We start from the raw sequence: 27,558 nt of genomic DNA, 5'->3' as shown, positions 1-27,558 counted from the left end.
TGTCTCACAGAAGCAGAGCCATGCGCCCCACACTCCTCAGCCTCCTGAGTCTCGGTGAGCCCAGAAAGACCCAGTAGGAGAGGGTTATGGTGGAAATCGGGGGGTCTTCACACCACTGACCAGAATCCCTGGATGAAGGTGCAAGGAGCGAGGAGTCCATCAGGACAAGCCATCTCTGACATGCATTTCCTTCTAGGATTCTGTGTGAGTCTGAGGATCTGGGCAGCTGTGGGTGAGTCCTCCCTATCCCTTATTTCTCTGTTGAGCAGAGCAGTTGGGGCTGATGCAGATGACACTGAGGCTGGGGTGAGACCCCTGTGGATCCCAGGTCCTCCTATTGGCAATGATACTCATCTTCACTCTCCCCAGAGGTTACCCCAGCTCTGGACTCTGGACCTGAAGGCACAGTGTGAAGTCTGGGAGCTGGGAGCTAGGCCCACTGAGTGCCATTTCTATCATGAGAGGGGAGCAAGAGGCTGCAGCACATAGACACTCCCCTACAAGTAGGCACATGCCATCTCCAACTGGCCCTTAACAACAGGATCTGCAGGACAGCCCACTAGACCTGACCCCAGGGAAGGGTCTGGTCATCAGGCAGGGCCACTTGGACCTTGTCACACATTTGATGTGTGATTGTAGGTTAGCTAACAAAGGAGCGAGGTTCAAGGTTTACTTCCTTCTTTTTAGTCAAGTGGCTTTTTCACTGCATAGTTCTGTTAGTGTTAGTCGGTCGTGTCCAACTCCTTTCGACCCCACGGACTGTAGCTCACCAGGCTCCTCTGTCCATAGGATTCTCCAGGCAAGAATATGGAGGTGGTTGCCATTTCCTTATCCAGGGGATCTTGCCATCTCAGGGACTGAACCCTGGTCTCCTGCCTTGCAGAAAGATTCTTTACCGTATTGAGCTACAACAAATGCAACAGGGAAGTCCTTTCGCTTCTTGCCCATGCATCAATTTTTCTGTGGTGTTTTATTTTGCCTTCATCGTGCAGCTTATGGGATCTTAGTTCCCTGATCAGGGTTTCAACTCAGGCCCTTGGCAGAGAAAGTGCCAAGTCCTAACCACTAGACTGCCCAGAAATCCCCAGGTTTTTTGTGTTTTGAGAGATAGGTTTTCATTATTTTGTCAACCCAAGGAGTGATTCATGTCCTGAGAATTTCCATGATGTCTCTCCTGGATTGACTGTGTCTCTGCCTGTCCCCAAGCCCCAGTTGTCCTTGAGCATCAGGGTGATGCACTTTAGGGGAGGAGAGTTCGAATAATTAAAGGGGAAGCCCACCCACGAGGGCAGTGGGGAGAGCTGAGTGTTCCCATTTTCTTCTCAAAGCCTGTGTCTCCTTCTCTCCTAGGTAAATATGAGAAGCTGTCTTTGTCCGCCTGGCCAAGCCCCGTGGTTCCCTTAGGACAGACTGTGACTCTTCAGTGTCACTCCCGTTCTCCACTTAAGAGATTCAGACTGTTCAAAACAGATGGGAAAAGGCATTTGCCTGAGCTCCAAGGACATCATTTCAATAACTTCACCCTTGGCCCAGTGACCGGAGAACATGCCGGGTCCTACATACGTTCTGAAGCCTACTGGTCCATACCCAGTGACCCCCTGCAGATTGTGGTCTCAAGTAGGAGGGGTCCAGCCCAGCTGGGTACAGCCATGCCTGCAGGCAACCCTTCCCTAGGTCCATGTCCCAGTGCAGCCCAAGACTTCCTCAGGATTCCCAGCCACCACTGAACCAGGGAAAGAGAACCCACTCTGAGCATTTAAACTCAGGGTGTCGAATAGAGGGATGGGGTGCCCCAGTGCAGGAAGGAGGAGCCTCCCTAGGCATTAGTTAGACAGGATGCTGCCACTGCCTACTGGCAGGGAGGATGGGGCATGACCCTGATCCAGCACCTGCCACCTGGTAGGGAGCTGTAATCCCATTTGAAGGAGCTGGAGCCCCAGGGAGGAGTTCCAGGAATGTCTCAGAGGCATGAGGTGGGGTCACAGGTGGGAAATGTTCCCTTTTTCCTCCACCTCCATCCCAACGTCCTGCAGTCAGCGCCCACATTCTAGATGAGTGTGAAGGGAGCCAGGGTATGCATCCTCAGACCCACCCCAGCCCCCACCACGCATATTAGGGATGGGATGAAGCTGAGAGCATGGCAACCCACTCCAGTATTCTCAACTGGAGAATCCCATGGTCAGAGGACCCTGGCTGGCTACAGTCCATGGAGTTGCACAGAGTTGGACTCAACTGAAGTGACTGAGTATGCATGCATGAACCCGAGAGCAGATCCAACAGCTAAAGAGCTTAGAATGAGCACAGAGGAGGCTGGAGGTCTTGAGCAAAGAGAAACATGAGCCAGAAAGAAAAGCATGAGCCAGAGCCCAAGAACAAGGCTAAAGAGAATGCAACAAAACACACAGGAAGGGTAAGTGGCTCCACTGGTAAATGGGGAAGAATTTTACACCTTCAGATGTCAGGGGAAGAGCTAAGTTGGGGTGACTGACTGAAGCTCACAACCTCTTTGCTCCTAGGTGTGTTCACAAAACCCTCCATCTCAGCCCTCCCAGGGCCCCTTGTGCAGGTGGGAGAGAATGTGATCCTCCGCTGTCACTCACTGGTGGTGTTTGACAAGTTTATCCTGCACCAGGAAAGCAGCACAGGGCATTTCCAGAGACGTGGAGAGATGTTCACTGGTGGGCATGCCACAGCTGACTTCGTCATTGGCCCCATGACTTTGGCGAGTGCCGGTACCTACAGATGCTACAGCTCTCTCAGCTGCTCCCCCAATGAGTGGTCAGCCCCAGCGACCCCATGGACATCGTCATCACAGGTGAGTGTGGCCAGACCAGTCTCTTCTGCTCTCTGTGTCACAGAAGGTCTGGTGTCCAGTCCAGCATCAGTCCCAGGAGAGAATGACAGGTGTGTAGTGACACTCACAAACTCAGGAGAGGGAACAAACCAGAGAGAGAGGAGGTGTGAACATGGAAGGGAAAAGAGAACAGAGTCCCTGCTGTGTGCTAAGGAGAAGACACAGCTGGTGACAGAGTGAAGGAGCAAGAACATGAAAGAATGACCAATGGAGGAAAATGTACCAGAGCAGGGACCCGGGCAATTCCCCCCTCAGGCAGCCAACAATGGGTGGTTAAGGGGTTGGTTTCCCACTTTCATGTCAGAGCTTCCTTCCTCTATCAGCAGCACACTGTGGTACCAGACACCCTTGCAGTCTGGCCCCTCAGTGATCAAGATGGAGGTCGACACCCTGACATTGCTCAGCTCGTGGTTTAACGTGTCCTTCTGCACAAAGAGAGGGGAGAGGTCCCTCCAGCCCTCCCCGATAAGGAGTCCCTTCCAGCCCCTGGGGGTTTGCAGGGCAGCACTGAACATGCCCTCAAGAAAGAGGTGGTCAAAGATCCTGTGAGATTCTGGCAATTTTCACTCCATAATCTCTTCTTCTGGGTCAATGCCATGTTTTCTGATGGTCCCCAGCAGTAGTTAGTAGTCTGTTTATTTAGTAGTAGTCTGTTTATTTCACTTTTCACTTTCATGCATTGGAGGAGAAAAGGGCAACCCACTCCAGTGTTCTTGCCTGGAGAATCCCAGGGAGCCTGGTGGGCTGCTGTCTACGGGGTGGAACAGAGTCGGACAGGACTGAAGCGACTTAGCAGCAGCAGCAGTCTGTTTATTTAGTTAGTAGTCTGTTTATTTCAAGAGAACGGCACATCTGGTTGATTTTTGAAATTTATTTTATCTTATTATGTTTGTTGAAGTCTAGTTGGTTTTAGATGTTGTTAATTCCTGTTGTACAGCAGAGTGATTCAGTTATTCATATACATATATTCTTTCTTTAAAAAAGGATATTAAATGACAGTCCATTTAAAAAATTATTTATTTTTTAAAAGGATTTTAAATGACACTCCATTTTTAAAGTTATTTCTGAAATTTTCCCTGTGCTGGGTACCCCCTACTATAGGTCTTTCTCTCCTGGCCATGGGCGGCCTTCACATTGCAGTGCTGCTCTTGTTGCACACTTTGGGCTTCAGTCTTATACTTAGGACTAGAGTTACTTTGTGCTCTAAGATGAAGGTCTCCTCCTTCCAGGTCTGTCCAAGAAACCCTCTCTCTCAGCCCAGGGGGGCCCCGTGGTGAGGTCAGGAGAGAACGTGACCTTGGTCTGCAGCTCGGAGACCACCTTTGACCAGTTCCATCTGCTCAGGGAGGGGGAGTACCTTAAGCAACTGCTCGCTGGAGGGCAGGGCCCCCATGGGGCACTCCAGGAAGAGTTTCCTCTGGGTCCTGGGACCCCAGCCCACAGTGGGATCTACAGGTGCTATGGCTCCTTCACTCGCTCTCCCTACTCGTGGTCAGACTCCAGCGACCCACTGTTCCTGTCTGTCACAGGTGAGGAACCTCTTCCTGGCCCAGGCTTTGTTGTTCCTGTTCAGTCCCTATGTTGTGTCCAACTCTTTGCCACCCTGTGGACTGCAGCACGACAGACTCCTCTGTCCTTCACTATCTCCTCCTCATGGATCACAGCCTTGTAGTGGTGAAGGGGCCTTCATACCTCAGTGAAGCTATGAGCCAGTCATGCAGGGCCACCCAAGGCTGACGGATCATAGTGAAGATTCCTGACAAAACATGGTCCCTGGAGGAGGAAATGGCAACCCATTCCAGTATTCTTGCCTGGAGAACCCATGAAGAGTCCCATGCTTTACAATACACTAAATCACATTGCGGTGGCCCAAAAGGCTTTTGGCTTTTTCCACAATATCTTACTGTATCACTGAGCTCTATCTCAAGGTCTCCATGCTGGCATCAGGGGACCTTAGGGCTTCTGGAGAAACGGAAGCAATGACAACCAGAGAGGAACACAGATGGTAGATGGCATCTCAACCCTCTTCCACCTCCTGTTTGGATGCTCCACATCAGAGTCCTGGCTATCCAGGCAAATAAAGAAAAGGGTCAGGGCAGGAAGGGGAGAGGCTGGGCTCATTCGGGAGGATCAGAGATTGCATCGGCCCCTTGCTCTTAGTGTTTTCCCAGTAGCACCTCTGACATACAGGTGATTTTCCAATTAAGGAGCATAGATACTCATTCCTGGTGCAGAGAGGATGTCTCTTGCTTATAGCTGTCTTTCATCACCAGGCATATCCTTCCGGCCTCCTTCCACCATCTCTTCTCTGGGATGGAAGGTCTACTCAACGCATTCACGGTGAGGGACCAGAAGCTCTCCCCTCCCCAATCAGTGCTCTGAGAGATGACAGAGTCAAGGACAGGCAGGAGGTCAACCTTCCAGAAACAAGAGTCCTCCTATGGTGGGGCGAGGAAGGTTACTGTTCACCTCTTCTGGCTTTTTTCCCCTAGGATCCACTACAAGTACTTGCCCATCAATCATGGATCCACACACCACAGAAGGTAAGCAAGATGGTCTCCTATCTCAGCAAATTTCTGAGAAGACAGAGGGTCCCAGTGTGAGTGTTCATTCTACCACCTCCCAGTTCTGTGACTTTGGTCTCCTCAACATCCCTGTCATGTCAGCATTTGAGATCATGGGCTGTATTAGAACCAGAGGGGGCATTGAGTTTCTCATTCTCTGGGACTGGGAATTTCTAAAGTGAACAAAGCAAGACCGAGTGATTTGACCCCATGCTTAAGGGAGACGCTTACCCTCCCTCCACCAGTATCTTTGGGGAAGGATGCGGGGGACAAGGGGAGAGTTTTAGGGAGCACCTTCAATATGTGCTATTCCTCTGTTAGTGTTTTATGAACTAAACATTCCACAGTTCAGAAATAGAAGTGTCATGTCTTCTTGAGGATTCCATTTCAGGTATACGTGGATGGAGGGGGAAATATATGGAGGATTAAAGCAGTCCCCATTCATGCAAAATCACCATGCCTTGTCACATGGGGCAGCAGAGCAAAGCTGCATCAGTGCCGTGGGGACCTTGGTTCAGACATCTGCCGGTCTTCCATGGCCTCTTTACTTCATCCACTGCTAGCATCTCTCCTGGATGCTGTGGTACCTCCTGGGAAGTGGAGACCATACTGATCAGGTTGAGAGCTGCTGACACACTTTGACACAAGGATTCAATAACTCCTGTGTGTAGGGGCAGGGTGTATGCAACGAATAACCAGACCTTCTTCCATTTGATCATTGGCAGAAGCACGGCTTCCTCAAGGCCACTCCAGCCAGCTGCACCTTCTCCTTAGGCTCTCGATAGCCTTCATCTATACCAGCATCTTCCTCGCTGTTCTTGTCTGTCACTGGTTACCCATAAAGTAAGTATGAAGAGCCAAACTGTCACTGGTGTTCTATGCAAAATCGTAAGTTTGAAGGAGGGGAAGCACAGCGTCATCTGACCCAGGGGGAGGTGGGCTCATAGCAGAGAATGACGTTTTCACTTCCTGTAGGTTAAAAATTGATTTCCATTGATGTACACCCTGAATAAATATTTTCCAGAGACCCATGGAACCCTGTTCTTTCTATGAAAATATGTGTTAATTTATTCTTAGCTGCATCAGGTATCAGCTGCAGCATGAGGGATCCCCACTGCTGTGCTGGGGTGCAGTTCAAGGCTCCAGAGCTCGTGGGCTCAGCAGTTGCAGCATTGAGGATAGTTGCTTCAAGGCATGTGGGATCTCAGTTCTCCCACCTAGTATAGAACCCATACTCTCTGCACTGGAAGGTTGACCCTGAATCCCTGGGCCACCAGGAACATTCCAAGGCCTGTTCTGCCCTTCAACCACAGCCATCCGTTCTTCTCCCCTTTATGATCTCGGGAATCTGCTGATACGCATTAGATGATGGTCCATAACAGAATACGTAGGATGGACTTCTTGGGTTTCAACAGATTCCTGAGAGAGTCTGTCAGTGGTTGGGCTTGTATATGGGATTTTTTTTTTTTTAATTTAGTGGAGTAGACAGACTCAGCAACCTGGGGCACACCCCTGCTTTTTTTGGCTTTGATGTCCCCACCAAAGATATGGAGGTCTAGAAGAATCGCCCCCACCCCAAGAGCCTTGACTCTCTCCCATTCGCAGATGTTGCCATCATGGAAGGAGAGCCCAAAGAAGACAGAACAGTGAATGGTGAGGTGAGTCCTCCCACCCAAACCCTTGCCATAGCCTGAGCCCCTCCAATGCCCAATGCCCCAGCCTTCGAAGATCACATTTCATTCCATCATTCACATCTCCTTCCTCTCAGGACCCATCAGCAGAGGGTGTGATATTCGCCCACTTGAACCACAGGACCCTCTCTGAGAGAGTGTTCACTCTTGAGCCTCATGCACCTCTATGAGGAATTTGATGCAAACCAAGGCCATGCTGACCCTGACCTGGCCCCATCCTTTGAGCACACAGAATGTTAAAAATTGAAGACCTAGATCTCTTTTTAAAGGGGTTCCTCCGTGGACACTCCTTCTCCTCCTCCAAAGCAGCCCCGAAGCTCTGAGGAGAACAGTGGAATTCAACAATTATAGGATCGTCTCCAAAAATCCCACCACCTCTTAGTAATCCCCTGGGTATTCTAATACTCTGTTTTAACTATGTAACATTTTGGGAGAAGTTATTCTAATTAATTGCACATACTGCATAGGTTACCATGATCATCCTACTTTTTCAAATATTCCAGTAAAGCATAAAAATTTGCAAGTTGAGTCTTCAAATTATTTAGTTTAAAATAAAATAAATCAATAAAAAAAACTGTTTTCAGTAATAGCTTACAAAAATGAACTTGTTTATAAGACAGAAACAGACTTGTAGACTTAGAGAACAAACTTAGAGTTACAGAGGGGAAGGATGAGGGGAGAGATAGATTGGAAGTTTAAGATTGACATGTGCAGACTGCTATATTTAAAACAAAATGCTTTCCATGAAACAATAACAAAAGCAATGCAAGTTGGCCAAATAAAAAGATGAAGTATATTCTGTTTGAGATATCCAGTGTGGTGTAACTTCCACATGAGGCTGTGTGTCTGCGTGCTAAGTCGATTCAGTCATGTCCGACTCTTGGCGAACCCATGACGTTGTGTAGCTCGCTAGGCTCCTAGGTGCATGGGATTCTCCGGGCAAGAATCCTGGAGTGGGTTGCCATTCCCTTCTCAAGGGGATCTTCTTGACCCAGGGATCGAACTCAGGTCTCTCATGTCTCTTGCATTGGCAGGCGGGTTCTTTGCCACTGAGCAATCAGGGAAGGCCCCTCGGCCTTTTCCCACCCGTGTGCACTGAGGATGCTGGGGTTCCAGGGGTAGAAACAAGACAACAAGATGCCCCTAGTCTGGATCCGCACTGGCTGATAAAGTAGTTACCCAGCCATGCCGTACAGACAATGACTCTAGACGTATATAAAGTAAACCATTCAGTTCTTCAGTCACACCCACCACATTTCAAGTGCTCAGTAGCGTCATGTGGCCAGGTACCATGGTGCTGGACAGAGCAGATGTTTAAAAAGTCCCGTCATCACAGATAATACTACTGGACATTCCACGCCAGATCACTGAGGGCTGCAGAGAGAACACTTGCCCCAGCAAGGCTTTGCACATGTTGTGTTAATCCATCGATATTCACATGTTTTGTCTTTTTTGCTTCTTTTCTCCAAAGCCAAGGATTTGAGAATCTTATGCCTTTTAAGTTATCAACTGTTGGCACAATGTGGCTTGGCTCAACCAAGCGGAGGGCTGAAGAGGATAACACCATGAGGACCCCAGTGTGAACTGAGTGGCAAATGGGATGAAAATCAAGGTCCCCAGAACCTTAGAACTAAACCGCCCAAGAACTCTTTTACCAAGAAATGTCAGGATCGATTAAAGTGAAGACATTCTGGGGCTTCTGTGTTGTTATTGTCACTGTTTCCATGTTTCCCCTAATCATCCATTGTTTTTTTTTTTTTTTCTTTTTTTTTTCTTGCCTTTAGGTGAGGGACCAAATGTCATGATCTTCATTTTTCTGAATGTTCACAGTGTAGATTTGAACCCCAGTTATTCTCAGATTACTAAAAAAAATAATAATAATTGAATGTTAGCATTTGATGCCTTCATTCTGCAGAATCTGAGTTCTTCAACCACACACAGAAGATGGGTTTACCTGGGTCATGGGTGTATTTCTGCTGTGTGGCACCAATGCCTGGTACACAGTAGGTGCTCTGCAATAATTTATGAATTGACCAAAGATGAGAAGTAAATTCCATTTCTGTAGGTGACTGGGAAAATAAAGTTCTGAGTCCTATTTGGAGCCAGGCTGTCACAGCTGACTCAGGATGAGAAACTGGGTCCCACCCTCTGGAACAGGGGGTCAGACCAGGCAGAAAGAGAAAGAGTTGAGACATGAGGTCTGGGCTGAGATGCCTCTTGAGCCCTGCCTGGAGACATCAGAGCCAGGTCCACGGAGGGGCCACCCCCTGCTGTGAGTCCACAGCCGTGGGAACTCTGAAGGGTGGTGGCAGGCCTCCAGAGACCACATCCTGTTTGTCCTCTAGGGCCCCGTGGTCTCCTCATCTGTATAGTGTGGGGGCAGGGGCGGCTGGGTGCTCAGAGCTGCAGACATGCCTTCCATCCTCTCTGAGCTTCTCCTCCTTGGCCAGATGTGCAGGGCAGGGAGAGGACCGCAGGAGGGCAAGGGACGCCCACCCTGCCCCCACCTCATGGTAACTTCAGGGCTCAGACAGCTTGAGGGGCCAGGGATCCTGATGGGGAGAGAATCAGCCCAAGCTTTCAGTGGCAAATCTCTCACTTGCAGGGCTGAGTCTGGGCCAGAGGCCCCCAACCCTGCAGGTGGGTCCTCCCAGGTCTCCTGGGACCCATATGTCACTTGAGTCCCGGGAAGTTGGTAGGGGGCGAGGTGGGAGACCTGAGATTCTAGAGTGATGCTGATGAAACCTGGAAGGGCTCCTGAGATGAGCTGCAGATTGAGGGGTGGGGAGATTCTGGGACTCAGCCTGACTTCCTTCCAGGACCTTCCACAAACTCACCATCTGGGTTCAGGCTCTTTTGGGTAGCTCAGGGTGCCCATGTGAATACACCATATGCAGAGTTGGAATGTGAGAGTGAGTACACAGACCATCAGGGAGGATGCTGCAGTTGGCATGTACTATTTGGAGAAGGAAATGGCAACGCACTCTAGTATTCTTGTCTGCAATATCCCATGAACATGGGAGCCTGCCAGCCTACAGCGCATAGGGTTGCAAAGAGTCGGACACAACTGAGTGACTTCATTTTCTTTCATTTTGTTTTAAAATTTATTTATTTCACTGGTTCCATTTTTTAATCTCATAATAGATAATTTTATTGAAGTGTAGTTGACTTACAATGTTTCAGCAGCACAGCAAGGTGATTTTCAGTTATACAAACACGCATACATAATTTTTCAGATTATTCTCCTTTTTAGGTTATTACAAGATATTGAGTATAGTTCCTGTGCTATATAGTAAATCTTTGTTGCTTGTTGCATATCTTTATTTTTTTATTAGAAATCTAGCATTGTATTCATACTTCTATTTTTAAATCTATGATATATGCCACGTCAGTGTTATGCTACACTGAGAGTGAAAGCATGATGCCAAAATCCCACCATGTCCATGATAAAAGTAAATGGAAAACAATGGCAATGTTAATTGTGGGAGGAAATAGTGAATCGCATTATGTTACTGGTGGGCTTTCCTGGTGACTCAGATGATAAAGAATATGCCTGCAGCATAGGAGACCTGAGTCGATCCCTGAGTTGGGAAGATCTCCTGGAGCACGAAATGGCAACCCACCCCAGCATTCTTGCCTGGAGAACCCCCACGGACAGAGGAGTCTGGTGGGTTGCAGCCCATGGGATCACAAAGAGTCAGACACGACTGAGGGCCTAAACTATTCTCAAGGCTCTGAACTTAAAAGGTATAACACTTTCCCATTCATATAGAGATAAAAAGTGGCAGAACAGACAGACCTTTTGTCTTGTCAGGGGTTTAAAGGGACATTATGACCAGACATGCATGGACAGCTTCAAGAAAAAAGAATTCCAGAAGTAAAAGATTTCCCAGTGGAGGGGACATAACTATAGCTATGGCTGATCCATGTTGATGTATGGCAGAAACTAACAATATTGTAGTTGTCCTTAAACTAAAAATAAATAAATTAGGGCGGGGGGGGAAAGCTTGCAACAGCGCTTCTCTGGTGGTCCAGTGGTTGGGAAATGCCTGTCAATGTGGGGGACACAGGCCCGATCCCAGGACCGGGAAGATTCCACATGCCTCGGGGTAGTTAAGCCCGTGGGCCACAAGCCCATGTGCCTAGAGCAGGTGCTCCACAACTAGAGAAGCCACGGTGGTGAGAGACCCTGAACCACAGAAAAGGGCAACCCCCTTCCCACAACTAGAGAAAGCCTGTGCACAGCGACAAAGAGCCAGCACAGACATTAATTTGTTAATTAAAACACTGCAACAACCAGCCACACCTCCTCCTCTTTTAGTGTGTGTGTGTGTGTGTGTGTGTGTGTAAGTGTGAAAGTGTGAGTTCACATGTGGGTGTTTAATCTGTATTCTTCTCTCTTCTCCTTGGAATTTTCTTCCGCATGGGGTAGGGTTATTTTACATTCAGTAAACACTGTTTGACCATCCCTCTCACTCCCCCAAAAGCCCATCTACCTCAGATAAAACGATTCTCTGGGGCAGATGTTCGCCGTACCTTGGTCTGCTGGCTTTCCAAATAGAGTCACTTTTCCTTTCCTGAAGACCTCATCACTCTGTTCCTTGACAAGCAACATGAGGTTGGAATCAGAGCACATTCATGAGACATTAGCAGAGGTGTCATTCATTTTAGCCAAAATCCATAGACATCACTCTCACAATTGATATCTGTGGTTTAAAAGAAGATACGTAGATGGCCAACAGGCATATGAAAAGATGCTCAGCATTGCTCATTAGTAGAGAAAGGCAAATCGACACTGCAATGAGGTACCACCTCATACCGATCAGAATGGCCATCATTAGACAGTTGATGAATAATAGATGCTGGAGAGGATGTGGAGAAGAGGGAAACCCTCTTACACTGTTGGTGGAGTGTAAACTGGTGCAGTCACCGTGGAAAACAGTATGGAAGTTCCTCAAAAAAAACAAAAACAGAGTTTCCATATGATCCAACAATTCCAATCCCGAGCATATATCTGTAAAAAAACTATACCTTGAAAAGATTCATGCACCCCTATGTTCATAGCAGCAAAACTTACGATAGCCAAGACATGGAAACAGCCTAATTGTCCATCGAGAAATGAATGGATAAAGAAGATGTATATGTTTATACACACAGAGAATGGAATACCATTCAGACGTTTAAAAAATGAAACAATGTCATTTGTAGCAGCATGGATGAACCTGGAGATTAACATATTAAGTGAAGAAGACAGAAAGAGAAAGACAATTTTCATGTGATATCACCTATATGTGGAATCTAAAAGGAACATGTCAATGAAACAAGAACAGACTCACAGACATAGAGAACAGGCTTGTGGTTGCCAAGGAGGGAAGAACTGGAAGCTTGGGGTTAGCAGATGAAATCTATTTATACATAGAATAAGTAAAGCATGCTGCTGCTGCTAAGTCGCTTCAGTCGTGTCCGACTCTGTGCGACCCCATAGACGGCAGCCGACCAGGCTCCCCCGTCCCTGGGATTCTCCAGGCAAGAACACTGGAGTGGGTTGCCATTTCCTTCTCCAATGCATGAAAGTGAAAAGTGAAAGTGAAGTTGCTCAGTCGTGTCTGACTCTAGGGACCCCATGGACTGCAGCCCACCAGGCTCCTCCGTCCAGGGGATTTTCCAGGCAAAAGTACTGGAGTGGGGTGCCATTGCCTTCTCCGGAGTAAAGCATGTGGACCAATTAAAATAAATAAATATAAATTTAAAAAAAAAGAATAAAACCTACCTTTAAATAAAAAAAAAAAAAAAGAATGAGGTCCTACAGTATGGCACAGGGAATTCTATCCAGTATCTTGCCACAAATCATAATGGAAAAGAATATAAATGTCAAGCTGAATCAATTTGCTGTACAAATACTGTAAAGAAATTAGCCTCCAATTAAATAAATTTATATTTAAAATGCACTGGGACGACCCAGAGGGATGGAATGGGGAGGGAGGAGGGAGGAGGGTTCAGGATGGGGAACACATGTATACCTGTGGCGGATTCATTTGGATATTTGGCAAATCTAATACAGTTATGTAAAGTTTAAAAATAAAATAAAATTTAAAAAAAAATAATAAAAAAAAAAAATAAAAATAAAAATAATAAAATTAAAATTTTTTAATGTTTAAAAATTTCTGGTTTATATATCTGCAATGAAAGTAAAAATGCACAAACTGAAATGACAAAGAATACAGATCAATTCTGAAAAATGATATTAAGTAAATAAAAGGAAATTTTAAGAAGGGTGACTGTACTTTTACTCCATTACATAAATAATAAGCAAGGGGAGACCAGATTTATTACTTACGAAGCATCACTAATCTTAATGACCCCCACCCCCAGAAAAATGGTGTGGAATCGCTGCCCTTACTGAGGTTCTTTCCTGTCTATGAACAACAGCTGAACTGGGTGTATGTCTGCCCTTGGAGTCCTGAAACAGCTGGGCCATTTTGCCCGTTTGGAGTTGATTGTTGTGGACACGCCCCTCACTCAAGCATTCTGCAGCTTGAAAGTCCCTACTTGACATATTTTGTGCTCATCTGAGTATCTAGGAAGCAAGGTGGTCCACCTTTTCAGGCAGAACAAATCCCCCTCGCAAAAAAACACCACAGTCATCTTTACACACGTTATCTTGTGTACATGTGTGGTCCTTGGATTAGAAAGGGATGAAGAGAGAGAGACAGAGAGAGCGTTGTGTGTGCAAAGTTTCCACTCACAGTCACGAAATAATTCATATGAGGAAGAGTCAGAGAAAGACAAAGATCACATGATATCATTTATTTGTGACATCTAGAAAAATGAACTTATTTGCAAAACAGACTCACAGAGAATGAAGTTATGGTTACCAGGGGGGATAGTGTCAGGGGGAGGTTAAATTGGAAGTTTAGGACTGACATATACAGACGGCTGTATTAAAATGGATGGTATGCGGAGGGAGGAGGGAGGAGGGTTCAGGATGGGGAACACATGTATACCTGTGGTGGATTCATTTTGATATATGGCAAAACCAATACAATATTGTAAAGTTAAAAAATAAAATAAAATAAAAAATAAAGAAGATCTTCAACATAAAAAAAATGGATGAGCAAGAAGGACCTACTGTATAAAACAGAGAATTCTACTTAATATTCTGTAACTACCTTAATGGGAAAAGAATTTGAGAAGCAATAGATGCATGTATATGTATTACTGAATCACTTTGTCATACACCTGAAACTAACAGTTAGTTTCTTAATCACATGTATTACAATATATTTTCAAAGAGCCATATATGCATGTCTGGTCCTCTCATAAGAATGCAGAATAAAAGTCTCTATTAATGAGTCTTTAATTGCCAACCTGCACTGAGCCTGAAATATGATGTGGGTACATGTGATTTCTCTTCTGCAAAGAGTTAAGGTTAATCAGGTTTATCATGAGCTTGGGAAAAGCATCCTGCATGATATACACTGAATCACCATTACTACTTCCTAAAAGCAGAAAGATCTGTTCTAATCCTCTTAGGCTGATAGTGTTTCAGTTCAGTTCAGTTCAGTCGCTCAGTCGTGTCCGAATCTTTGCGACCCCATGAATCACAGCACGCCAGGCCTGCCTGTCCATCACCAACTCCCAGAGTTCACTCAGACTCACGTGGGATCCATCAGGACAAGCCATCTCTGACAAGGTTTTCCTTCTAGGATTCTGTGTGAGTCTGAGGATCTGGGCAGCTGTGGGTGAGTCCTCACTATCCCATCAGTGATGCCATCCAGCCATCTCATCCTTTGTAATCCCCTACTCCTCCTTCCCCCAATCCCTCCCAGCATCAGGGTCTTTTCCAGTGAGGCAACTCTTCGCATGAGGTGGCCAAAGTACTGGAGTTTCAGCTTTAGAATCATTCCTTCCAAAGAACTCCCAGGGCTGATCTCCTTCAGAATGGACTGGTTGGATCTCCTTGCAGTCCAAGGGACTCTCAAGAGTCTTCTCCAACACCACAGTTCAAAAGCATCGATTCTTTGGCACTCAGCTTTCTTTACAGTCCAACTCTCACATCCATACCTGACCACTGGAAAAACCATAGCCTTGACCAGACGGACCTTTGTTGGCAAAGTAATGTCTCTGCTTTTGAATATGCTATCTTGTTGGCCATAACTTTCCTTCAAGGAGTAAGCATCTTTAATTTCATGGCTGCAGTCACCATCTGCAGTGATTTTGAAGCCCCCCAAAATAAAATCTGACACTGTTTCCACTGTTTCCCCATCTATTTGCCATGAAGTGATGGGACCAGATGCCATGAAGTGATGGGACCAGATGCCATGATCTTCATTTTCTGAATATTGAGCTTTAAGCCAACTTTTTCAGTCTCCTCTTTCACCTTCATCAAGAGGCTTTTGAGGTCCTCTTCACTTTCTGCCATAACGGTGGTGTCATCTGCATATCTGAGGTTGATAGTGTTTAGGGAAACAAAATGTGATGGTCATGTCATGAGGCGTGCTCTGTGATGTGGCTCAGGTCAGACTTCCATCCCTGGAGTGAGAAGAGGCTGGCCATCTTCCCATGTGACATGAACCAGCTGACTGTACCAACAGCACTGCCCACCTTCCGCATCCTGTGACTCAGTCAGCTTTGCTCAGTTGTACCTTCCGTCTCACAGAAGCAGAGCCATGTGCCCCACACTCCTCAGCCTCCTGAGTCTCGGTGAGTCCGGAAAGACACAGTCAGAGAGGGTTATGGTGTAAATCGGGGGGTCCTTGCACCACTGAACAGGTTCCCTGGATTGAGGGTGCAAGGAACGTGGGATCCATCAGGACAAGCCATCTCTGACAGGGTTTTCCTTCTAGGATTCTGTGAGAGTCTGAGGATCTGGGCAGCTGTGGGTGAGTCCTCCCCATCCCTTATTTCTCTGTTGAGCAGAGCAGTTGGGGCTGATGCAGAGGACACTGGGGGACCAGGGTGAGACCCCTGTCAGTACAGTGAGAGCCCCGTGCCCTGTGGATCCCTTATCTCTTTTGACCTTGATACTCATCTTCACTCTCCCCAGAGATTAGCCCAGGTCTGGACTCTGGACATGAAGGGACAGTGTGAAGTCTGTCAGCTGGGAGCTGGGCCCCCAAGTGCCATTTCAATCATGAGAGAGGAGCAAGAGACTGCACCCCACAGACCCCTCTCCTACAAGGTGGGTCGTGGCCTCTCCAACCGGCCCTTAACAACAGGATCAGCAGGAGCACCCACTAAAGCTGAGCCCAGGGAAGGGTCTGGCCATTAGGCATGGCCACTTGGACCTTGTCACAGATTTGAGTAGGCTAGCTAACAAAGGAGCGAGGTTCAAGGTTTACTTCCTTCTTTTCAGGCAAGTGGCTTTTTCACTGCTTAGTTGTGTTAGCGTTAGTCGCTCTGTCAAGTCTGACTGTTGGCAACCCCAGGGACTGGAGCTCACCAGGCTCCTCTATCCATGGGATTCTCCAGGCAAGAATGCAGGAGTGAGTTGCCATTTCCTTGACCAGGAGATCTTGCCAACTCAGAGACTGAACCCTGCTCTCCTGCCTTACAGGAAGATTCTTTATGATTTGAGCTACAATAAATGCAACAGGGAAGCCCTTCCCCTTCTTGTCCATGCATCAATTTTTTGCTGATGTTTTCTTTTGCCTGCATTGTGCAGCTTGCAGGATCTTAGTTCCCTGATCAGGGATTCAACTCGGGCCCTTGGAAGAAAAAGTACTGAGTCCTAACAACTGGACCAACAGGGAATCCCCAGTGTTTTGTGTTTTCAGAGAAAGTTTCTCAACATTTTGTCAACCCAAAGAATCACTTCCAAGAATCGTATTCTTAGATCCTCATGATGTCCGTCCTGGGTTGACTGTGTCTCTGTCTGTCCCCAGGCCCCAGGTGTCCCTGAGCATCAGGGCGATGCACTTTAGGGGAGGAGAGTTGGAAGAATTGAAGGGGAAGCACCCCTGAGGGCAGTGGGGAGAGGGGATCATTCCTATTTTTCTCTCAAAGCCTGTGTCTCCTTCTCACCTAGGTGAATATGACAAGCCCTCTTTGTCAGCCTGGCCAAGCCCTGTGGTTCCCTTAGAACAGACTGTGACTCTTCAGTGTCACTTCAGTCCTCCATTTGTGATATTCAGACTGCTCAAAAGAGATGGGGCCATTTTGCCCAAGCTCCCGGGATATCATTTCAACACCTTCACCATTGGGCCAGTGACCAGAAAACATGCCGGGTCCTACACATGTCTCTCTCTGTGTGGTCCGATGTCAGTGACCCCCTGCAGATTATGGTCACAGGTAGGAGGGGTCCAGCCCAGCTTGGGATACCTGTGCCTGCAGGCAATCCTACCCTAGGTCCACGTGCCAGTGCAGCCAAAGACGTCCTCAGCATTCCCAGCCAGAACCGAACCAAGGAAAGAGAACCAAGTCTGAGAGTTTAAACTCAGGGTGTTGGATACAGTATACTAACGCATATATATGGAATTTAGAAAGATGGTAACAATAACCCTGTGTACGAGACAGCAAAAGAGACACTGATGTATAGAACAGTCTTATGGACTCTGTGGGAGAGGGAGAGGGTGGGAAGATCTGGGAGAATGGCATTGAAACATGTAAAATATCATGTATGAAACGAGTTGCCAGTCCAGGTTCGATGCACGATACTGGATGCTTGGGGCTAGTGCACTGGGACGACCCAGAGGGATGGTATGGGGAGGGAGGAGGGAGGAGGGTTCAGGATGGGGAACACATGTATACCTGTGGTGGATTCATTTTGATATTTGGGAAAACGAATACAATTTTGTAAAGTTTAAAAATAAAATAAAATTTTAAAAATTAAAAAAAATAAATTCCATATGTATGCATTAAAAAAAATAAAATAAAATAAACTCAGGGTGTTGAATAGAGGGATGTGTTCCCCTGGCTCAGGAAAGAGGAGCCTCCCTAGGCATTAGTTACATAGGATGCTGCCACGGCCTGACAACTGGGAGGCCGAGGAGGAACCCGGATCCAGCACCTGCCACCCAGTAGGGAGCTGTAATCCTATATGAAGGAGCTGGGGTCCCATTTAAGACCAAGTCAGCCCAGGAATGTTTCCAGAGGTGTGAAGTGGGGATCACAGGTGGGAAAATGTTCCCTTTTTTCTCCACCTCCTTCCCAACCTCCTGCCAATCATCAGCAACTTTCTAGGAGATGAGTGTGAAAGGAGCCAAGGTACGTATTACACCTGGTATATATTCTACCAGAGAAGCAGACCCACCCCAGCCCCCCACCATGCATATTAGGAATGGGATGAAGTTAAGAGCACTGCAACCCACTCCAGTATTCTCAACTGGAGAATCCCATGGACAGAAGAGCACAGTGAGCTACAGTCCATGGGACCCCACAGAGTCTGACACAACTGAAGTGACTGACTATGTATGGAAGCTGAGAGCAGATCGAACAGCTAAAGAGCTTAGAATAAACACAGTGGAGGCCGGAGGTCTTGAGCAAAGAGAAACAGAAAAGCATGAGCCAGAGCCCGAGAACAAGGCTAAAGAAAATGCAAAGGAACAGACAGGAAGGGTAATTGGCTTTGCTGCCTCATGGGGAGGTTTTTCACACCTTCAGATGTCAGGGGAAGCACTGAGGCGGGGTGACTCACTGAAGCTCACAAGCTCTTTGCTTCTAGGTGTGTTCACAAAACCCTCCATCTCAGCCCACCCAGGGCCCCTCATGCAGGTGGGAGAGAATGTGACCCTTCGCTATCACTCATCAATGCTGCATGACAAATTTATCCTGCAGGAAAAAAGCAGCACAGGGCATTTCCAGAGACGTGGAGAGACGCTCACTGGTGGGCATGCCCTAGCTGACTTCTTCATTGGCCCCATGACTTTGGCAAGACCGGGCACCTACAGATGCTCTGGCTCTCTCAGCCACTCCACCTATGAGTGGTCAGCTCCCAGCGACCCTGTGGACATCATCATCACAGACAAGTCCCTTCTGCTCTCTGTGTCAAAGATGGTCTGGTGTCCAGTCCAGCAGCAGTCCCAGGAGAGAATGACAGGCTGCAGAGACACTCACAAACTCAGTAGAGGGAACAAACCAGAGAGAGAGGAGGTGTGAACATGGAAGGGAAAGAGAGAACAGAGTCCCTGCCATGTGCTAAGGAGAAGACACAGCTGGTGACAGAGTGAAGGAGCAAGAACATGAAAGAACGACCAATGGAGAAAAATGTACCAGGGCAGGGACCCGGGCAATTCCCCGCTCAGGCAGCCAACGATGGTTGGTTAAGGGGTTGGTTTCCTGCTTTCATGTCAGAGCTCCCTTGCTCTGTCAGCAGCACACTGTGGTACCAGACGCCCTTGAAGTCTGGCCCCTGGGTGATCGAGATGGATGTTGACACCCTGAAGTTGCTCAGCCTCTTGGTTTAACGCGTCCTTCGGCACAAAGAGGGGGGGAGTGGTCCCTCCATCCCTCCCACTAAGGAGTCCCTTCTAGCCCCTGGGGGTGGGCAGGGCAGCGCTAAACACGCCCTCAAGAAAGAGGCGGTCAATTTGTTTATGTGGTGTATTACATTGATTGATTTGCAGATATTGAAGAATCCTTGCATCCCTGGGATAAAGCCCACTTGGTCATGGTGTATGATCTTTTTAATGTGCTGTTGGGTTCTGATTGCTAGAATTTTGTTAAGGATTTTTGCATCTATGTTCATCAGTGATATTGGCCTGTAGTTTTCTTTTTTTGTGGGATCTTTGTCAGGTTTTGGTGTTAGGGTGATGGTGGCCTCATAGAATGAGTTTGGAAGTTTACCTTCCTCTGCAATTTTCTGGAAGAGTTTGAGCAGGATAGGTGTTAGCTCTTCTCTAAATTTTTGGTAGAATTCAGCTGTGAAGCCATCTGGACCTGGGCTTTTGTTTGCTGGAAGATTTCTGATTACAGTTTCAATTTCCGTGCTTGTGATGGGTCTGTTAAGATTTTCTATTTCTTCCTGGTCGAGTTTTGGAAAGTTGTACTTTTCTAAGAATTTGTCCATTTCTTCCTCGTTGTCCATTTTATTGGCATATAATTGTTGATAGTACTCTCTTATGATCTTTTGTATTTCCGTGTTGTCTGTTGTGATCTCTCCATTTTCATTTCTAATTTTATTGATTTGATTTTTCTCCCTTTGTTTCTTGATGAGTCTGGCTAATGGTTTGTCAATTTTATTTATCCTTTCAAAGAACCAGCTTTTGGCTTTGTTGATTTTTGCTATGGTCTCTTTTGTTTCTTTTGCATTTATTTCTGCCCTAATGATTATCTCAATAGATGCAGAGAAAGCCTTTGACAAAATTCAACATCCATTTTATGATAAAAACTCTCCAGAAAGCAGGAATAGAAGGAACATACCTCAACATAATAAAAGCTATATATGACAAACCCACAGCAAACATTATCCTCAATGGTGAAAAATTGAAAGCATTTCCTCTAAAGTCAGGAACAAGACAAGGGTGCACACTTTCACCATTACTATTCAACATAGTTTTGGAAGTTTTGGCCACAGCAATCAGAGCAGAAAAAGAAATAAAAGGAATCCAAATTGGAAAAGAAGAAGTAAAACTGTCACTATTTGCAGATGACATGATCCTCTACATAGAAAACCCTAAAGACTCCACCAGAAAATTACTAGAACTAATCAATGATTATAGTAAAGTTGCAGGATATAAAATCAACACACAGAAATCCCTTGCATTCCTATACACTAATAATGAGAAAACAGAAAGAGAAATTAAGGAAACAATTCCATTCACCATTGCAACGGAAAGAATAAAATACTTAGGAATATATCTACCTAAAGAAACTAAAGACCTATATATAGAAAACTATAAAACACTGATGAAAGAAATCAAAGCGGACACTAATAGATGGAGAAATATACCATGTTCATGGATTGGAAGAATCAATATATTGAAAATGAGTATACTACCCAAAGCAATCTATAGATTCAATGCAATCCCTATCAAGCTACCAACGGTATTCTTCACAGAGCTAGAACAAATAATTTCACAATTTGTATGGAAATACAAAAAACCTCGAATAGCCAAAGCTATCTTGAGAAAGAAGAATGGAACTGGAGGAATCAACCTACCTGACTTCAGGCTCTATTACAAAGCTACAGTCATCAAGACAGTATGGTACTGGCACAAAGACAGAAATACTGATCAATGGAACAAAATAGAAAGCCCAGAGATAACTCCACACACATATGGACACCTTATCTTTGACAAAGGAGGCAAGAATATACAATGGATTAAAGACAATCTCTTAACAAGTGGTGCTGGGAAAACTGGTCAACTACTTGTAAAAGAATGAAACTAGAACACTTTCTAACACCATACACAAAAATAAACTCAAAATGGATTAAAGATCTAAATGTAAGACCAGAAACTATAAAAGTCCTAGAGGAGAACATAGGCAAAACACTCTCCGACATACATCACAACAGGATCCTCTATGACCCACCTCCCAGAATATTGGAAATAAAAGCAAAAATAAACAAATGGGACCTAATTAAACTTAAAAGCTTCTGCACAACAAAGGAAATTATTAGCAAGGTGAAAAGGTAGCCTTCAGAATGGGAGAAAATAATAGCAAATGAAGCAACTGACAAACAACTAATCTCAAAAATATACAAGCAACTCCTACAGCTCAACTCCAGAAAAATAAATGACCCAATCAAAAAATGGGCCAAAGAACTAAATAGACATTTCTCCAAAGTAGACATACAGATGGCTAACAAACACATGAGAAGATGCTCAACATCACTCATTATCAGAGAAATGCAAATCAAAACCACAATGAGGTAGCATTTCACGCCAGTCAGAATGGCTGCGATCCAAAAATCTACAAGCAATAAATGCTGGAGAGGGTGTGGAGAAAAGGGAACCCTCTTACACTGTTGGTGGGAATGCAAACTAGTACAGCCACTATGGAGAACAGTGTGGAGATTCCTTAAAAAACTGGAAATAGAACTGCCTTATGATGCAGCAATTCCACTACTGGGCATACACACTGAGGAAGCCAGAAGGGAAAGGGACACGCATACCCCAATGTTCATCGCAGCACTGTTTATAATAGCCAGGATATGGAAGCAACCTAGATGCCCATCAGCAGATGAATGGATAAGAAAGCTGTGGTACATATACACAATGGAGTATTACTCAGCCATTAAAAAGAATACATTTGAATCAGTTCTAATGAGGTGGATGAAACTGGAGCCTATTATACAGAGTGAAGTAAGCCAGAAAGAAAAACACCAATACAGTATACTAACGCATATATATGGAATTTAGAAAGATGGTAACAATAACCCTGTGTACGAGACAGCAAAAGAGACACTGATGTATAGATCAGTCTTATGGACTCTGTGGGAGAGGGAGAGGGTGGGGAGATTTGGGAGAATGGCATTGAAACACGTATAATATCATGTATGAAACGAGTCGCCAGTCCAGGTTCGATGCACGATACTGGATGCTTGGGGCTGGTGCACTTGGGACGACCCAGAGGGAGGGTATGGGGAGGGAGGAGGGAGGAGGGTTCAGGATGGGGAACACAGGTATACCTGTGGCGGATTCTTTTCGTTATTTGGCAAAACTAATACAATATTGTAAAGTTTGAAAATAAAATATAATTTAAAAAAAAAAAAAGAAAGAGGTGGACAAAGATCAAATGAGAGTCTGGCAATTTCCATTCCATAATCTCTTCTTCTGGGTCAATGCCATGTTTTCTGATGGTCCCCAGCAGTAGTTAGTAGGTTCCATTTATTTCAAGAGATCGGCACATCTGGTTGATTTTTTTAATTTATTTTATCTTATTTGTTTGTTGAAGTCTAGTTGATTTCAGATGTTGTTAATTCCTGTTATACAACAGAGTGATTCAGTTATTCATATACATATATTCTTTCTTTTGAAAAAGATATTAAATGACAATCCATTTTATAAAAATTATTTATTTTTTAAATGATGTTCCATTTTTATTAATTTTTCTTGCAATTTCTTTTTTAATATAAATTTATTTATTTTAGTTGGAGGTTAATTACTTTAAAATATTGTATTGGTTTTGCCATACATCAACATGAATCCGCCACAGGTGTACACGTGTTCCCCATCATGAACCCCCCTCTCTGCTCCCTCCCCGTACCCTCCCTCTGGGTCATCCCAATGCACCAGCCCCAAGCAACCAGTATCTTGCATCGAACTTGGACTGGTGATTCTTTTCTTATATGATATTATACATGTTTCAATGCCATTCTCCCAAATCATCCCACCCTCTCCCTCTCCCACAGAGTCCATAAGACTGTTCTATATATCTGTGTCTCTTTTGCTGTCTCACATATAGGGTTATCGTTATCATCTTTCTAAATTCCATAGATATGCATTAGTATACTGTATTGGGGTTTTTCTTTCTGGCTTACTTCACTCTGTATAAAAGCCTCCAGTTTCATCCACCTCATTAGAACTGATTCAAATGTATTCTTTTTAATGGCTGAGTAATACTCCATTGTGTATATGTACCACAGCTTTCTTATCCATTCATCTGCTGATGGGCATCTATGTTGCTTCCACATCCTGCCTATTATAAACAGTGCTGCGATGAACATTGGGATACACATGTCTCTTTCAATTCTGGTTTCCTCCATGTGTATGCCCAGCAGTGGGATTGCTGGTTCATAAGGCAGTTCTATTTCCAGTTTTTTAAGGAATCTCCACACTGTTCTCCATAGTGGCTGTACTAGTTTGCATTCCCACCAACCGTGTAAGAGGGCTTCCTTTTCTCCACACCCTCTCCAGCATTTATTGCTTGTAGACTTTTGGATCGCAGCCATTCTGACTGGCGTGAAATGCTACCTCATAGTGGTTTTGATTTGCATTTCTCTGATAATGAGTGATGTTGAGCATCTTCTCATGTGTTTGTTAGCCATCTGTATGTCTACTTTGGAGAAATGTCTATTTAGTTCTTTGGCCCATTTTTTGATTGGGTCATTTATTTTTCTGGAATTGAGCTGTAGGAGTTGCTTGTATATTTTTGAGATTAGTTGTTTGTCAGTTGCTTCATTTGCTATTATTTTCTCTCATTCTGAACAACATGCTGCTGAATAACAAAAAATCACAGAAGAGATCAAAAAAGAAATCAAAATATGCATAGAAATGAATGAAAATGAAAACACAACAACCCAAAACCTGTGGGACACTGTAAAAACAGTGCTAAGGGGAAAGTTCATAGCAATACAGGCATACCTCAAGAAACGTGAAAAATGTCAAATAGATAACCTAACAGTACACCTAAAGCAACTGGAAAAGGAAGAAATGAAGAACCCCAGGGTTAGTAGAAGGAAAGAAATCTTAAAAATTAGGGCAGAAATAAATGCAAAAGAGACCATAGCAAAAATCAACAAAGCCAAAAGCTGGTTCTTTGAAAGGATAAATAAAATTGACAAACCATTAGCCAGACTCATCAAGAAACAAAGGGAGAAAAATCAAATCAATAAAATTAGAAATGAAAATGGAGAGATCACAACAGACAACACAGAAATACAAAGGATCATAAGAGAGTACTATCAACAATTATATGCCAATAAAATGGACAACGTGGAAGAAATGGACAAATTCTTAGAAAAGTACAACTTTCCAAAACTGAACCAGCAAGAAATAGCAAATCTTAACAGACACATCACAAGCACAGAAATTGAAACTGTAATCAGAAATCTTCCAGCAAACAAAAGCCCCTGTCCAGACGGCTTCACAGCTGAATTCTACCAAAATTTTAGAGAAGCGCTAACACATATCCTACTCAAAATCTTCCAGAAAAATGCAGAGGAAGGTAAACTTCCAAACTCATTCTATGAGGCCACCATCACCCTAATACCAAAACATGACAAAGATGCCACACACACCCAAAAAAAAGGAAAACTACAGGCCAATATCACTGATGAACATAGATGCAAAAATCCTTAACAAAATTCTAGCAATCAGAATCCAACAGCACATTAAAAAGATCATACACCATGACCAAGTGGGCTTTATCCCAGGGATGCAAGGATTCTTCAATATCTGCAAATCAATCAATGTAATATACCACATTAACAAATTGAAAAATAAAAGCCATATGATTATCTCAATAGATGCAGAGAAAGCCTTTGACAAAATTCAACATCCATTTATTATAAAAACTCTCCAGAAAGCAGGAATAGAAGGAACATACCTCAACATAATAAAAGCTATATATGACAAACCCACAGCAAACATTATCCTCAATGGTGAAAAAGTGAAAGCATTTCCTCTAAAGTCAGGAACAAGACAAGGGTGCACACTTTCACCATTACTATACAACATAGTTTTGGAAGTTTTGGCCACAGCAATCAGAGCAGAAAAAGAAAAAAAAAGGAATCCAAATTGGAAAAGATGATGTAAAACTCTCACTGTTTGCAGATGACATGATCCTCTACATAGAAAACACTAAAGATGCCACCAGAAAATTCCTAGAGCTAATCAATGAATATAGTAAAGTTACAGGATATAAAATCAACACACAGAAATCCCTTGCATTCCTATACACTAACAATGAGAAAATAGAAAGAGAAGTTAAGGAAACAATTCCATTCACCATTGCAACGGAAAGAATAAAATACTTAGGAATATATCTACCTAAAGAAACTAAAGACCTGTATATAGAAAATTATAAAACACTGGTGAAAGGAATCAAAAAGGACACTAATGGATGGAGAAATATACCATGTTCATGGGTCGGAAGAATCAATATAGTGAAAATGAGTATACTACCCAAAGCAATCTATAGATTCAATGCAATCTCTATCAAGCTACCAACGGTATTTTTCACAGAGTGAGGACACTCCATTTTTAAAGTTATTTCTGAACTTTTCCCTGTGCTGGGTACCCCTTACTGTGGGGCTTTCTCTCCTGGCAGTGGGCGGGCCTCTCATTGCAGTGCTGCTCTTGTGGCACACTTTGGGCTTTAGTCAAACTGTCACTGGTGTTCTACACAAAATCATAAGTTTGAAGGAGGGAAGCACAGCGTCATGTGACACAGGAGGAGGCGGGCTTATAGCAGAGAATGGCGTTTTTCACTTCCTGTAGGTTAAAAACTGATTTCCATTGTTGTAATCCCTGAATGAATATCTTCCAGAGAACCATGGAACCCTATTCTTTTTATGAAAATATGTGTTAATTTATTCTTAGCTGCATCAGGTCTCAGCTGCAGCATGGGGGATCCTCATTGTGGTGCTGGGGTGCAGTTCAAGGCTCCAGAGCTCGTGGGATCAGCAGTTGCAATATTGTTGCTTCAAGGCATGTGGGATCTCAGTTCTCCCACCCAGTATAGAACCCACATTCTCTGCACTGGAAGGTTGACCCTTAATCCCTGGGCCAGCTGGGACATTCCAAGCCCTGTTCTTCCCTTCAACCACAGGCATCTGTTCTTCTCCACTTTATGATCTTGGGAATCTGCTGATACACATTAGAGGATGGTCCATAACAGAAGATGTAAGATGAGCTCTATGGGTTTCCACAGATTCCTGAGAGAGTCCGTCACTGGCTGGTCTTATATATGGAATGCTTTTTTTTTTTTTTTTTTTAATTAGGTGGAGTAGACAGACTCAGCAACCTGGGGCACACCCCTGCTTTTTTTTGGCTTTGATGTCCCCACCAAAGATATGGAGGTCTAGAAGAGTCGCCCCCACCCCAAGAGCCTTGATTCTCTTCCATTTGCACATGTTGTCATCATGGAAGGAGAGCCCAAAGAAGATAGAACAGTGAATGGTGAGGTGAGTCCTCCCACCCAAATCCTTGCCATAGCCTGAGCCCCTCCAATGCCCAATGCCCCAGCCTTCAAAGATCACATTTCATTCCATTATTCACATCTCCTTCCTCTCAGGACCCATCAGCAGAGGGTGTGATATTTGCCCACTGAATATGAACCACAGGACCCTCTCTGAGAGACTGCTCACTCCCACTCCCCTGAGCCCCATGCACCTCTCCGCCGAGACCAGTATCTATGAGGAATTTGATGTAAACCAGATCATGCTGACCCTGACCTGGCCTCAACCTTTGAGCACAGAGAGTGTTATAAATTGAAGAGCTACATCTCCTTTTAAAGGGGTTCCTCCATGGGCACTCCTTCTCCTCCTCCAAAGCAGCCCTGCAGCTCTGAAGTTAAGAGTGGAGTCCAAGAATTATAGGATCATCTTCAAAAATCTCACCACCTCTTAGTAATCCCTGGCTATTCTACTACTCTATTTTAACTATCTAACCTTTTGGGAGAAGTTATTCTAATCAATTGCACTTACTGGGTAGGTTCCCATGATCATCCTACTTTTTCAAAAATTCCAGTAAAGCATAAAAATTTGCAAGTTGAGTCTTCAAATTATTCAGTTTAAAATAAAATAAAGCCAATTTAAAAAAACCTCTGTTCAGTAATAGCTTAC

At 44.7% G+C, this 27,558-nt stretch overlaps 1 long non-coding RNA gene and 1 pseudogene across 3 annotated transcripts; both read left to right on the top strand.

Annotated features, from left to right (window-relative positions):
• On the top strand, positions 1-27,516 carry LOC123465159 (annotated as a pseudogene).
• Positions 14,807-17,665, top strand: LOC123465161. 3 transcript variants are annotated; one of them, XR_006640282.1, is made up of 4 exons: positions 15,760-15,812; positions 15,956-15,991; positions 16,156-16,290; positions 17,137-17,665. It is a non-coding gene; the product is annotated as an uncharacterized LOC123465161 (long non-coding RNA). The 3 variants fall into 3 exon arrangements; XR_006640284.1 differs by lacking the exons at positions 15,760-15,812; positions 15,956-15,991 and adding an exon at positions 14,807-14,851; XR_006640283.1 differs by lacking the exon at positions 15,956-15,991.
• Positions 27,517-27,558: the final 42 nt, after the last annotated feature.

This window comes from Bubalus bubalis, chromosome 18, assembly GCF_019923935.1.
Source record: "Bubalus bubalis isolate 160015118507 breed Murrah chromosome 18, NDDB_SH_1, whole genome shotgun sequence".
Lineage (NCBI taxonomy): Eukaryota > Metazoa > Chordata > Mammalia > Artiodactyla > Bovidae > Bubalus > Bubalus bubalis.
The sequence above is the reverse complement of the archived record's forward strand: the minus strand, read 5'-3'. Positions and strand labels throughout refer to the sequence as shown.